The 15,315-nt window shown below is 38.0% G+C and overlaps 1 long non-coding RNA gene across 1 annotated transcript; it reads left to right on the forward strand.

Moving 5' to 3' along the window:
* The first annotated feature begins 11,027 nt into the window (after positions 1-11,027).
* On the forward strand, positions 11,028-14,348 carry LOC148973448 (uncharacterized). The gene is made up of 4 exons (XR_016146587.1): positions 11,028-11,178; positions 13,595-13,667; positions 13,740-13,829; positions 13,914-14,348. It is a non-coding gene; the product is annotated as an uncharacterized LOC148973448 (long non-coding RNA).
* The last annotated feature ends 967 nt before the right edge of the window (positions 14,349-15,315 follow it).

The raw sequence follows: 15,315 nt of genomic DNA on the forward strand, positions 1-15,315 counted from the left end.
ATATTTCCTGTTTATCTCTCTTCCATGAGAAGATGCTTTTACAGTAATAGTGACGGATAAGAGGCTCATGTCCAGCAACGCTATTAAACGATAGGGGTGTGACGAGTCACTCGGTTCAGGAGAACAAGACGAGATGTTTTGTGACAAAATTAATCACTGGAAAAATAGTCTGCAGGTGCATTTTGAAATGTTTTACTATTCTTGTAATGAACGTCATTTCAGTTCACGGACATGATAATGTTTTAGAAAAAAATTCAACGCTTGCTCCTTGGAACCTATTTTTGCTAAGCTATCCGCTAAGTTGATAACTAATGATCTTTGCAACGGAAGTTAATCAATCAAAACTAACTTTACCTGGACAATAACTATCTCTATCTAAAACTATCTCTGTTACTGTAATCTCCTGTTATCACTGTAAAGCTGGTTTGAAATCTATATTGTTAAAAGCGCTGTGTAAATGAAGGTGACTTCTACTTTGAGTATGAATTATAAAATGCATTGAAAGAGAACAATATACAAGCACTGTAAAAGGTTTTGCCACAAAATCGACTGGCTTTTCTCCTGTATGATTTCACATGATCTTACTGTACTTGATTTATGAGCTTCGAGAACTTCTGATTGAGGCCTCCTTATTCAACTCCTTTCCAGTCTATTGTATGACGCATAATTTGTGCGCATCCGAGAGCTCTTGATTTACTTTCACTTTTAAATTCGTAATCGCGGGAATCTGTGTTTAGGGAGCAGACACGTGATCACACGTTCTACAAGACATTTATCAAACACTAGGGTCTGTTGGGTAACGAATCCTCCGCCATCGTCCCGCGATCAGTGAACTGTGATTCCAGCTGTGTGCGACTGAAACTCACACTGGATGAGCAGGGCACACGTTTGCAATGATTTAGATTTTTCTAAAACAGCAAAACGACAGTGGAGGCAGTGATTCGATGGGCACTGTAATGTAATGTGAATGTAGCGGTGGCATATGATATGCTAATTTCACCCTCACGCTCCGTCATGTTGAAATCACAAGACAGCTTTTAAGGGAGTAGTTCACATTTAAAAAACTTTTGCTGATAATTTACTCACCCCCATGTCATCCAAGATGTCCATGTCTTTCTTCAGTCGAAAAGAAATTAAGGTTTTTGATGAATACATTCCAGGATTTTTCACCATATAATGGACTTCAATGGGATCCAAACGGTTCAAGGTCCAAATGACACTTTCAGTACAAACTGTTCAAAAGGCTTTAAAAGATTACAGACGATGAATAATGGTCTTATCAAGCGAAACGATCGCTCATTTTAAAAAAAAATATACAGTAACAGAAGTTTAAGTTTTATAAGCTCAAATGGTCGCCTTGCTCTGTACTGTGATGCGCGTTCGTGACTCTCCTGTTCGAACTCATTCATCAAAATGAACGAATCTTTTTCAAGTCAATTTGTTCGTTCCGTTCGTTGAATGAACCAAATGATTCGGAAAAAAGATTTTTTTATTTTGAACGAGTTCGAACAGGAGAGTCACGAACGGTGACTCTCTTATCTTACGGTGACTCTAAAACTTATCAGCAAAAGTTTTTTCAAAAGTGAACTACTCCTTTAACTCGACGAGAATCTCGTGGCACCGCTTTTAAACAATCATTTCAGGTATTGTACTGCTATAAATATGGTTGTATTGTTACTGCCTTTATAACGAGCTAATGCACCTGGATTTTCTTGCTAGTCTGAAATCTTCCCGCATGCAAAAGTATATCCAAAATGTACAGATGGACATTTAAAATTGTCATAATATCATTGAATTAAAGATAACTGTTGATTTGCATTATATGATTCAGCAAGTGTAACGGAGGCCAGCTAGTAGTTGCTGTGCAAGTAAACCTCACTCCTCTAATCTCAATAGGCGCTCTAGCGACAGATGCTAGACGCTGCAGTCTTTAGCCTCCTTGTTAGAGCGCCTGACTCTCATTCAGGAGACCTGGGGTCGAGGCCCACTCGGAGCGGGTCGAGTAGGACCCGGGTTGAGGGATTATATTGGTGCCATGACCCGGGTGGGAGTAAGGTTTAGGGGAGTGAGTGTAACGGAGGCCAGCTAGTAGTTGCTGTGCAAGTAAACCTCACTCCTCTGATCTCAATAGGCGCTCTAGCGACAGACTGCAGTCTTTAGCCTCCTTGTTAGAGCGCCTGACTCTCATGCCGGAGACCCTGGTTTGAGGCCCGCTCGGAGCGGGTGGAGAGGTTATATTGGTGCCGTGACCCGGATGAGAGTGAGGTTTAGGGGGTGAGTGTAATGGAGGCCAGCTAGTAGTTGCTGTGCAAGTAAACCTCACTCCTCTGATCTCAATAGGCGCTCTAGCGACAGACTGCAGTCTTTAGCCTCCTTGTTAGAGCGCCTGACTCAAATTCCGGGGACCCGGGTTCAAGGCCCACTCGGAGCAGGTCGAGTAGGACCCGGGTGGAGGGGTTACACAAGGACCACGGTTTCAGCTAAAAATCTTCAATACTGTTCTACGAGAGAAAGAAAGACAGACACCTACATCTCGGATAGCCTGGGGGAACTGCAAATTCTCATTTTTGGGTGAACTGTCCCTTTAAACGTTTTACTCCAGTGCAAGTTCTCTTTGGTGTCTATAGTGGACAGATGAGATGAGAAGAAGAGAGAAGTTTTGGTTGGGTTTCACACAGCCAGATAAAAGAGTGTGTGTTTACTCAGAGTAATCCCCCTTCAGCGGTCCAGGTCTAAAAGCCTCCCCTCTTCACGTCACTGTCTGAGCCCGGGACCGTCGCAGGCCGCGCTGGGATTTACAGGCTGAATGCTGGACAGCCCAGAGGGAAGTGTCTAGGAAACACTCGCTTCTCTCCACTTCATCGCACTTTTGTATCTTGTGTTTGTTGCGTGCTGACATTCATACACTCATTCACACACCGACGGCGGTGTCAGCCATGCAAGGCGCCAGCCAGCTCGTCGGGAGCAGCTGGGGTTAGGTGTCTTGCTCATGGACACCTCGACACTTGGTCAGGTGGAACCGAGGATTGAACCACCAACCTTTCGGTTCGTGGACAACCCACATGAACCACTGAGCCACTGCCGCCCCTATTTTAATGGTCTTGGTCTTGTCATGGACTCGTGTCCATTTGGACTCGGAATTGACTCGTACTCGAACATTTTTTTTTTAGAACTCGGAATTATTCCCGAGTCCACTCGAGTTCAATTAAAAATCTTTTTCATGATTATTAATGTATGTTAATAAAATATTTCTTTAAATTGATTGACACGCCCAGTGATTGGTGATTTTCTAGTGCGCAACTGCGCATGACAAATTGTAATAAAATTACTTTTAACACCACCTACTATGTGGCCTTTTTACCCTAAACTGATCATATTTTTTAAACTCTAAGTAAATTCAGTAAAAAAAAAAAAAAAAAAGAATTTCTCTAAGTAAATAAAAGTAAATTAGGTAATCAACCCTCACTGGTCTCAGTCTCGACTATCTGTGGACTCGGTCTTGACTCGGACTCGACTCTCTCTGGTCTCGGTGTCGACTCGGACTCAAATGAGGTGGTCTCGACTACAACACTGACATACGGTGCATATTAAAGGAAAAAAATAATAATTCTAATAATAATCTAAATCTCGTTCAGAGTAGCCTATATTACCAATCTCAGCCGCTCGTCTTCAACCAGCTGAATCCATTCTTGTACATTACGTCCACTCTTAATCCTGTAAACCCAAAGTTCAAATTTACACTTAAGTTCAAGTATATTTTTAAGTATACTTTATTTAGTAGGTATACTAATATCAATGTACTTGTAAGTGCACTATTTCAATACTGCTTGGGAACAAATTGGGCCAATTTATATTTATTCATTTATTAATATTTTACGTATAAAGTATACTTTTGTTTACTTGTTACAGTAAACTTTGAGTTTTTCTGTTTGTAGTGCAAGTGAACTTATATCTGATAGTTTACTAGTTTAGTTTATGAAAATGCACTTTAAAGTATACACTCAGACTATTAGTTTAGTTGTTTTTGTACTGGAAGTGAACTTAACATCATATTTATAGTTTGCATAGTTAATGCAAAAGCATTGACACAATTTTTCCTCCAATCTCTTATTTTCCTTCATCATGTCTCTTTAGGGGCTCTGTACTATTGAAACTTGTATTGTTAAATATATGATTTTGTTAAAATACTTAAATTGTAATATCAAACACACTTCAGTTAAAATTATAATCAAGTGCTCCACATGTACTTTAAGATGTTAGTCAACCCCTCAAAATAAGAGTAAATGCCTTTTTTAGAACAAGCCAAAAGATTATTAAAACATGATTTAAAATATACAGTACTTTAAAGTAACACTTCTAATTTGGCATTGTTACAAAGTGCTTTTTTTTTTGTTTCATTAATATATTATCCTCAATGTTTTTGAGTTACACTTTGAAGATCTGAAGTACACATTCACTCGAGTTAAGTACACTTCTTTTCCACAAGCGCATGAGTTCGTCTCTGCTGGCACTTTGTCATTCTCTATAAATGTCCATCCATGTGTGTACAAAAGTTGTCTCAATCACGGCGAGCTTCCCTTTGACGTCTCTGCCCTCATTTATCCTCTTTTGATCCTGCCGTCATTTACGCTTTCCTTCTGATCTCGCTCTTTTGTCTGCCTGGTTTTCTGCGGGAGAAATGTGCTGACCTCAGCTCTGGCGCTTGGCCTCAGTCTGTCTGTCTGTCTAGTGTAGGAGCAGCTGAGAGTGATAAATGACATTTATTGAGATCATCGCCATCTCTGCGTTCTGAAACGAATGCCCTGCTTTAGGGTCATCGCTCACCTGCTAAAGCCAAAGCCCAGAGACATCAAAAGCAGGGAAATGTGTAATCTAATGCATTTCGTCTAGAACTGGGGCTTAAATGCGACCACAGAAGAGTGCGGTTACAAAACTCTTCAGACATGATGTAACGGAGAGAAAAGCCACGCAAATATCTCTGCTTCTGTTCTCATAAAAATGCTGATTGTTAAAGACATTATGCTTTTAACTCATTAAACTAGTTGCCAAAACAGAGCCGACTAGTCATCAAAGATGGAATTATTTTAGAAAAGCCAAGATAGTGTGCAGTTATTTGTTTCTACTTCTTAAGGCGAGACACTAGACACTACAAAAATTATTATAATTTTGGGCTTTTTGGCTTTTCACAAAGTGTTTTTTCAGGCAACTGAAAAACCAAACACTTAGCTGTATCTTTTAGAGCACTTTGTCTATTTGCATCTGTAGATTTTAATGACAGTATATATATATATATATATATATATATATATCTTTAAAGGTTTTCTCAAAATGAGTCTCCACTTCAGGCAATGTTTTTCTTCCAAAATATTGGATTATATAAAGGAATGACTGTATAAGATTTTGATTTTTATTATTATTACTATTATATGTTCTCTGTCATATTGTTAATCTTTTGAAAAGTCTGTTGCTCCCCCTCCCCTGTCTTTTTGTTTGAGTGGATGCTTGTGTTTGTCTGTTGATATTGTCTCTAAATAGAGAGATCCAGAATCCACTATGTAAAAACTTTTGACTAATATATATATATATATATATATATATATATATATAAATAATATAAATTATTTTATATATATATATATATATATATATATATATAAACAAATGGCTTTTTGTTCTAGAAATGTATGCAAATGAGTGCATATTTAATTAGAGAATGCCTCATTTGCATATTTAAACATAACATTTCAGATTTTTTTTTAAATTTATTTATTTATTTATTTTTTGCAATTATTAATGTAATCAATCAACTGGTAAAGTATGGTGATATCTATTAGTTTTTTTTTTTTACCCTATTCACCTGGGGTGTCATAGTTAAACATATTAATAGTTTATTTAAACACTGACTACCAAAGCTCCAGAAATGCTTTAAGTTATATCAAACAAGTTTTTCTTTTTATAACATTTTTCTAAACATTAAGGACTCATTCTTTACCAAATAGGTAATCAAGAAAGACTACACTGAAAAAAATATTGTTGGTTTAACTTAAAAAATTAAGTAACCTGGCTGTCTTAAAATTTTAAGTTCATTGAAATAGAAAAAATTAGTTGATACAATGAAAGAGATTGATTTAATCATCAGAAACTCAAGATATTATGTTATCTGAACTATATAAATTATTTAAGTTGATTTGACAAAAGAAAAATGTTGTGATTACAAATCATGAAAATATTTTTTTTCAGTGTAGGTTTTGATGTCAGAAATCCCAGTTAATGACTTTCGTTTTAATCCACGAGTGATATAAACAAACACAGTTAAAAACTGTATTTGCCCTGATCCGTTTAGTGCAACTTTTACAACAACGTGATGGCAAAAATCAAGCCAAATAACAACTTCCTCCTGGAAGCCTGCTGTTTGACCCTGACATATGACAGATTTCCATTCCCACAGCCAATAAAAGAACCAAATAATACAGGGAGAGAGAAAGAAAGAAAGTCAGCCAGTGAGGAAGATGTGTGATGATGTCATCAGCCGATGTCAGAACAACCTTCAGCCGGTATGAAGCAGTTTGCACTTGTTTCCTAAACAACACTGTCCCGATTCATTCCAATGCCAACTCCCATCAGATTATATTATCTCTATACTGGCAGCATGTGATAATGCAGGAAATTATTATTAGTATTCATAGATTGTTTTTTTTACATTGTTACAAATGATTTCTGTTTCAATGATTTTTTTATTTCACTTTGTATTCAACAATGAATCCTTAAAACAAAGTTATCAAACTTTCCACAAAAATATCTATATAACTTTCCACAAAAATATAACTGTTTTCAACACTGTAATACTCAATAAATGTTTTTTGAGCATCAGATCAGCATATTAGACTAATTAATGGAAGGATCTGTGACACTGAAGACTGGAGTAATGATGCTGAAAATTCAGCTTTGATCACAGGAATAAATTACAATTCACAATATGATAATATCTCACAATATCACTGTTTTGTTTTGTTTTTTTTTTCAATTAAATAAATGCAATTAAATAAATAAACTTGTGAGCATGAGAGACTTTCTCATCTTAGCTGCCCCAAACTTTAATTGTGATGATTGTGATGTTGTGATGATGCGTACTATTAAATGAATTCAGAACATTCTGATCTTCAGTAATTATAGCATTGAGCGAATATAATGAATCATTTCTGTTTGTAATTATTACGCCATACAACCTGTTTGTGCGCATTCACGCATGCCTGTTACACAACTGTGTGCAGCTGATGAGAATTCACTCTTGAGAAAGTTGGTCATTTCATCAGAAATACACGTCTATATGAATTCTGTGTTTTTGTTGTTAAAACTAAAACTATTTAAAGCGTTTCTGTTATTTGAAACACAGATTTGCCATGGCAGTTTATGTTGTACAACTAAAATTATTAACTGGAAACACAAAAATTAAACTAACCTAAACGGAAATGAAAATCAATATTAAAATGACTAAAGCTCATAACGAAATTACAAACGATTAAACAAAAATCAACATGAAAACAAAAAATATTAAAATAAAAGTTAATTAAAAATAGTAATAATATTACATATTAAAAAAAATAAAATAACGCTGGTTGTAAGTCTAGAGTAATTTCACACTCCTCATTCAGAGGCTCCTCCCTTCGAAGGTCATAGGGTCACGTGCCAAAAGCGAGCGTTGTTAAATGGGCCGGAGCGTATTATCTATATGCATTTTCAGCTATCCGCGTGTATCGACGTGTATGCGTGTATGTGTACGCCGTAAAATGTCCGAGTAATTCCGTGTGTATGTACACGCCGTTAAATGTCGAAGCGGAAAGAAGCACGCCAAAAATGATAGCACGTCAAAAATTTAAAATACGAAATGGCGTGTCATACACACACCATTTCATGAGATCAGTCTGAAAATGGTCAAACGGTGTGCATGGGATACATGCAGCTCCGACACTAGGTTCCCGAGAGGCTGGGCGACAGTGTGTTTTTTTTTTTACCCTTTCCCAAGCCACATCTCAACCGAGATAAGTGTCTGCTCTGGATTAAGATATGCGGTAGACCACAACACCAACTAAACGTGGATAAATTAAACAAGGATGTCTAAATCTGCTCTAAGTTAAGTCAACAACGTATTTGAACGTTATCTTTAAAATCTAACGTATTGTTAGGCTAACCTTAGCCTAACATTAGAAAACATTAACGTTAGCTTCTTAGCGTCTTAGCCTACTTACAGGTTGTGGCCCAAAAATTGCTGCCTCTGGTTTTAAAGTTGGAACTGCTTCATGTTTTAGTAACAGTTTCTTGTTGAATCCGGCATTGAATTCGTGGAGATTCTGGAAGCTGTCTTCCGTAAAATGCGCAGCACAGAGAGCTAAATTACGATCGTCATTTTCAGGAACATAATCAAACATAAATTGTATCCAACGTTGATGAACTACAGCGTCCGTGGGAAGATCGAGCACAGAAGACCTGACAGCTGGGTGAACTTAACACACTCGACGAGCAGCAGAAATATGCGCATGCCCTTTCCTGCATATACCGGAGGGAGGGGTTGATGTAAATGCATGGGTTAGTGACGTCTAAAACCCAGCTGTAGTCCCAATCGAGTCGTTTTTATAGGCATTAAACTTCCTGATTTTTAAAAGACGATATCTCTGCTTACATTGAACATCTGCTTACTCTCCGAAATACGTCACAACACTGGAGAAAAGTCGTTTGCAACTTCCGGTTCACGGGGACTTTAAGTGGACAGGAGTGCGGAATTTAGGTGTTCTTATTGACCAGTCTTTAAAACTTGACAAACACATATCAGGTGTCATCAGCTCCGGTTTCTACCAACTTCGTTTATTATCTAGAATCAAAGGCTTTCTCACTCCGACAACCCTGGAAATGGCGGTTCATGCATTCATCACGTGTAGGCTTGACTATTGCAATTCACTTTATTGTGGGATATCAGTTTCTCAAATTGCCCGTCTTCAGTTGGTCCAAAACGCTTCGGCTAGACTTATTTCCAACTGTCGCAAATATGACCACATCACTCCAATTCTTAAATCTTTACACTGGCTACCTGTCCGGCAAAGAATAGATTTTAAAATCCTACTATTTGTCTTCAAATCGCTACATAACCTAGCCCCAGTCTATCTTTCCGAATTTATTCATCCCTATACACCGTCCAGAAGCCTAAGATCTCACGACCAGGCTCTGCTGGTAGTCCCTCGTGTCAGACTTAAGCGCAGAGGGGAGCGTGCTTTTGCAGTGGCAGGGCCCCGTCTGTGGAACACCCTGCCCCTAGAGATTCGAACGGCCCCCAACCTGTCTATTTTTAAGTCTTTGGTGAAAACCTGCCTTTTCTCTTTAGCATACTGATCTCTTTTTAAGTATTTTATTATGTTATAATTGGGTCTCTGACAAGGCTACTTGTAGCTTTGCTGCCTTTTATGTGTTATATGTTTATATGCCTTTTTTTTTTGTGCTGTTTTTACTTTTCTTATTTGTGTGTTCTGTAAAGCACTTTGGTCTGTCTAAGCGGCTGTTTAAATGAACTTAAACTTAAAGAGAAAAGGATCTCTCTTTATCCATGTTTACACATCCTGTGTGACTCTACACCTGTATTGCCCCCTGTAGTCAATAATTCTATCTCTTAAAACTCCTGTTTGATCACAAAAAATTCAATTTTTATGTTTTTTCCCCTTGAAAAACAATTCTCCGTGCCTTAAAATAGCTTGAATCCCAGCAAACAAATTTAGGTTCTGGGAACTTTGCTGGAAAGATGAACTAAACTTAAAGAAACCGTCTGATATCAAGTTCCCTGTAATTTTCCAAGTCGTTTAATGTGCTTGGCTGAATTAGTGACCTGTGGCAGTTTTTATTTGTCATATAAAAAATAGCCTTTTACAATACACACTTTTAAGCTGATTCTGATTGATTTGTTTTAATATAACACTGAACTGATTAAAAAAACTGTATTTGTGTTTCACCATATTGCTATCAGGGTCATATAAGCTTATTTTTGGCTCTTTAATGTGTTTACTAATTTAGTACAGAATCAGGTGAAATGCTATTACAGAAGGGAAAGTTCAAAGTCCTGATTGCTTAGTGTCATGCATTAGGCTCAGTCAGTGTATTATACCTGCTTGCCTGGATGTTCTATGAACAACTGGGACTCCACATTCTCTTTGCTTTAATTCAATTTATAAATCAACCAAGTAGTAACATTAAAAAAGTAAGATAAACGTTTAACTAAAACGTTCCAAAAAATGTGTTCCAGATAACTTCCAGATAACTTTGCATGGATGTTCTATTAAAGTTACTTGAAGAACGTTTGTCCATAACTAACAAGAGAAGAGAAGCTTGCCAAAACTTTAAATCTGAGAACGTTATTGTCACACTCGTGTTTAGGAAGACGAACTAGACAGACGGCTCAAGATTAAAACACTCAAATGCTGCGTTCCAAACCGCATACTTCCCTACTATTTAGTATGGGGAAAAGAGTAGGCGAGATGTGACGTTCTAATTATCGCGAGATTCGGACGTACGCATACCTAAAGTGCGTTCGAATATATATAGTAGGCGAAAACAGTACGTGAGAGAAGCAGTACGTTCGAAACATCAGTAGCTATGGGCTCTATGCACGGCGTTATTTCCGGTCAAGGATTAAGGATGCTCGATAACTTCCGCCGATCATAGAGTCCAATGCAATACCGAGAATTTATATTGAATTTTATACTCCATGGTTATACTAATGAAACGTTAGTCACAAAAACAGATAAAACAGACACCCCTCGTTGTGTTTATGCTTCTTTTTAAAATTATATTAAATAAACATAACTATATATAAAATTACATCTAAACGTATGTACGTTTCGTTTCAAAGACGGGAGGACAGTAAATATTGAAGACTCTGCCATAATCCCGTTTTCTCCAGTTTTCCTCCGCTTTAATCTACACAACCGGAAATGGACGAGCATCCTTACGTCAAATGCGGAATTTATGCGTGCATATAGCCCATTCATAAAAGAGTAGGCGAGAAGTTCCCGGATGGCTTACTGCTTCCGCCCAGATTTTTGAGTGCTTTTCCATGGGTACTCATGATACTCATCTATCCCAGGAGGCTACGCGAGAGGATACTTCATTATCAACATCGCGGAGATCAGGGTTTCAAATGTGAGTAAACACGGTTCCTTGTGTTTAAATCGTATGTGTTAAACTACTATAGAGTAAAGGTTTTAACTGTTGAAGGTGTAAAGGAGTTTTTTGTGATTTTGCTGTAAACACATCTTTTATTATGTATATAGCTAGTTAACAGGGGAGCTCCAGTAAGCACATGTACGTGTATGTACGTTTCTAAAGTGGATTTACATAACCATACATCTTAAACACACTTATTTAAAATGTCTATTTACATCAGGAAGGAAAATATTGTATAAGTTTTGCCGGTGAGCACATCCCAACATGAATAACAATCGACGTAACGTTTTGTGCGCTATTATGAAGGATAATTCACTGTTGTCAACACTGCTTACATTAGACAAATGTGCTGTAAATAAGGTAAATAAACAAATCTATAATGTAACTAAACATATTATATTTAATTTGTCCCTTATTAGTGTTGATATATTGAGGAACATTTAAGTTGGATTAAAAGTGAGTTAAAGGGATAGTTCACTTTGAAATTAATTTTTGATGTTTTAGCTTACCTCAAGGGCATCCAAGATGTAGGTGTCTTTGTTTCCATAGTATTTTCAATTTTGACATTTTTCAGTCAAACCGTTGTTGTCTATCAGTCATACACTGGAGGCTAAGGGGGTCCACCAAAAAGCATGCACAGAGAAGTCCAAATTAAACATGATTGAATGACTCGTAAATGTAAGTACACATTGATGGCCTAAGACACGAAACGAGCGGTTCAATTTTGACATTTTTTAGTCAAACCGTTGTTGTCAATCAGTCATATAATGGAGGTCCAAATTAAACATGATTTAATGACTCATAAATGTAAGTACACATTGATGGCCTACGAACAGTATTTATATCGTTTTTACCTCGTGTAATCCAAGTGATCTGAATCAGTTGTGCAATGTCCAACTGAACAGAACTGAATCAGTTCAATGTTACGCCGTAAGTGATCGCTTGCGTGTGACGTCACTCAATATTTACGCGGAGATTTCGGAAGTTTTACCTTTTACTAAATGTGACGGATGTAAAAATTTCTAATGTATGCATTTCACTAAATATCCCTCTCTACTTTTTTATTTTATTTACTTTTATTTTAAATAGTCTATAAAAAATGTTATTTTTCTTTACATATCTTTAGCATTAATTTGGAAGGAGAGTTTAATTATGTGTTAGTACTTACGTCGTGACGTCATTTCTGTGCAGCTCGCGCTGCGTCCTCAGTCTGCATTGTCCATGCTGAGGAGAGGTAAGCGGTCGGAGGTGGTCCTCCATATAAGTTTATAAAAGTTTGCAGAGAGTCGATAAAGTACATAATATGCATTAATATTATTGTTAATACTGTTATAAAGGTTCTAGGAAATGTTTCATGTATTGATGGATAGGATTGATGGTTTTATTACGAAGTACAGATGTCGAATATGTGTGTGCGTCGCCAGAACGTGGTGATTGTTACCCGATTGATTATGATTCTTAATCTGTGCAGGTGATACAGACAGAGAGAAACGATTTTTTCATTGCTGTCTCTCTCTTTAATTCATCCAGGTATGATTTGCATTTGTTTAATTTTTCGATGTATTCATTTTGTATTAACTTGGTTTCAAATTCATGAGTTATTCAGAATTTGTTGCAATAGACTCTATTGAGATTAGATAAATAGTTGTGACGATTTATTCTGAATTCAATGTTTGCAATATGTTTTCATTTATTGTATTCTTGATGTTATTATCAACATAATGGTTGTTGGGTCTGCATTGCATGCTGAGGAGAGGTGATACAGACAGAGAGAAACGATTTTTTCATTGCTGTCTCTCTCTTTAATTCATCCTGCACCATCCCATGTGCCATGAAAATAAACCTTCAGTCAGCAGCAGTTCCGGTATTCCGTGTCTTCTATGAGTAACAACACGCAACACAACACAACGCAGATAGAGTACTATGGTCAGAAAAGGACCGGTTACATAAACATATTTAGATATACCGAAATCGTCTTCCATTGCGGTTTAGTGAAAGGTAAAACTTCCGAAATCTCTGTATAAACAAAGAGTGACGTAGGCGTGCAAGCGATCACTCCGTCAGATCATTTTGTCATGGCTAGGATTATAAGAGGTAAAACTATATAAATACTGTTCGTTTTCTCACACAAACCGCTCGTTTCGTGTCTTAGGCCATCAATGTGTACTTACATGTACGAGTCATTAAATCATGTTTAATTTTGACTTCTCTGTGCATGCTTTTTGGTGGACCCCCTTAGCCCCCAGTGTATGACTGATAGACAACAACGGTTTGACTGAAAAATGTCAAAATTGAAAATGCTGTGGAAACAAAGACACCTACATCTTGGATCCCCTTGAGGTAAGCTAAACAGTGTTGAGCTCGTAATGTGAATCTTGTCTTTATGTTACAGGGACAGAAGAACACGCGTGTGTTTATCCGGTGGAGAGGCTCATGATGCTGAATGCTGTCATCAAAGGCTTTGAGTGAGTATACTACAGAAATCGATAGAAATTACAACATTTTTCTGAGTCTTGATTTCTGTGCATTTGCTGCAGAGCTTTTGTGGTGGAGCAGGACCTGCAAGGAAAGATGATGGCAGTATTTCTTTGGGAAAAAAAGTTTTGGGGATTTTACTCAAATATAAAGTAAGGTTATTTTTAATACATAAATCAAATGACACTGTGCTGTTAAAATGACTGCTTTTGTGTAATGTTTGTGCATTTTTGTAGGATCTGAAATGTCTGCAGACTGGTGTGAGCACTGAGGATGAGGAGCCCAGAGCTGCATCCTGGAAGTGGTCCCATGGATGAGACCCTCCATCACTCCACTTGCCCTTATGATACCCTCAATCTCTCCATCTGCCCTTATTGCCTCAGATTGTGAAGCGCAGCACAGCAACAAGCTCTGGGACGAAGGCACAGTCACCTCTGGTGAATTCAATAGAATAAAGCCGCAACATGGGAACCGCTGTGTTGAGTCGGCAGTAGGATGTGGTGTTCAGCGCCTGTAAATACATGCTTGTAGTTTGAATAAAGCTTTGTTTCATGTGCTGTTGACATGTATATGCATTTGTTTATTGTGATGGTTACTTTTATTTGTTCTTTTACTCATTTATTCATGTTTCTTATTGTTGTCAGTATATAAAAATATAATTATTTAATTTATGTATGCATTAATTCATCGATTGACTGACAATTGAGATGTTTCACTGCATTTAGCAATATAAATGTATTCATGCATCACGGAAATAAGCCACAACACAACGGAAATAAGCCACAACAGAAATAAGCCACATCAGAACGGAAATAAGCCACAACACAAAGGCGGCCAGGGCAGAGCAGCCTGTGCAGTCTCTGAATCAGCCATCTTGTCCGTAGACACTGGCTCGGAGGCAGCCATCTTGTCTGTAGACACTGGCTCAGAGGAAGTGATGTGAACAATCTCTGAATTGGCAGAAGTAACATGAAGAGTCTCTGAATCGTCCATCTTGTCCTTAGACACTGGCTTGGAGGTGGTGATGTGAACAATCTCTGGATTGGCAAAAGTAACGTGAACAGTCTCTGAATCAGCAGAAGTGATGTGAATAGTCTCTGGTTTGGCCATCTTGTCCGTAGACACTGGCTTGGAGGTGGTGACGTGAACAATCTCTGGATTGGCAGAAGGAACGTGAACAGTCTCTGAAACGGCCATCTTGTCCGTAGACACTGGCTCGGCGGAATTAACGGGAACAGTTTCTGAAACGGCCAGGAGCAGCGCTTGCAGGTTCACGACCTGGTCCCGGAAGGGAGTGGTAGGAACCTTGGGCACATATCCAGGCTGGGGTCTCAAGATCACGTGAGAGTAAGCCGGCCCGAATTCCAGGCATGCTTCGTCAACGGAGAATGCGTGCAGGTCCTTCCCCAGGGACTTACCTTCAACTGCTTTGTGATATGCAGCAATGGTAGCCACATACACCTTCAGGGTGGAGGGAGACAGCCTTCACTCCAACCCTTCTTACAGGAAGGAAAGCACGACACTGATCAACATCTCCGGGATCTTCTCGGCAAGAAGAACACCAGTTGACAAAGAAGTTCCACTTCAACGCATAGATGTGTCTCGTGGACGACGCTCTAACGGAAGTGATAGTAGCCG

The sequence above is a fragment of the Pimephales promelas genome, chromosome 15 (assembly GCF_988280905.1).
Source record: "Pimephales promelas chromosome 15, fPimPro1.hap1.1, whole genome shotgun sequence".
In the NCBI taxonomy this organism is placed as follows: domain Eukaryota; kingdom Metazoa; phylum Chordata; class Actinopteri; order Cypriniformes; family Leuciscidae; genus Pimephales; species Pimephales promelas.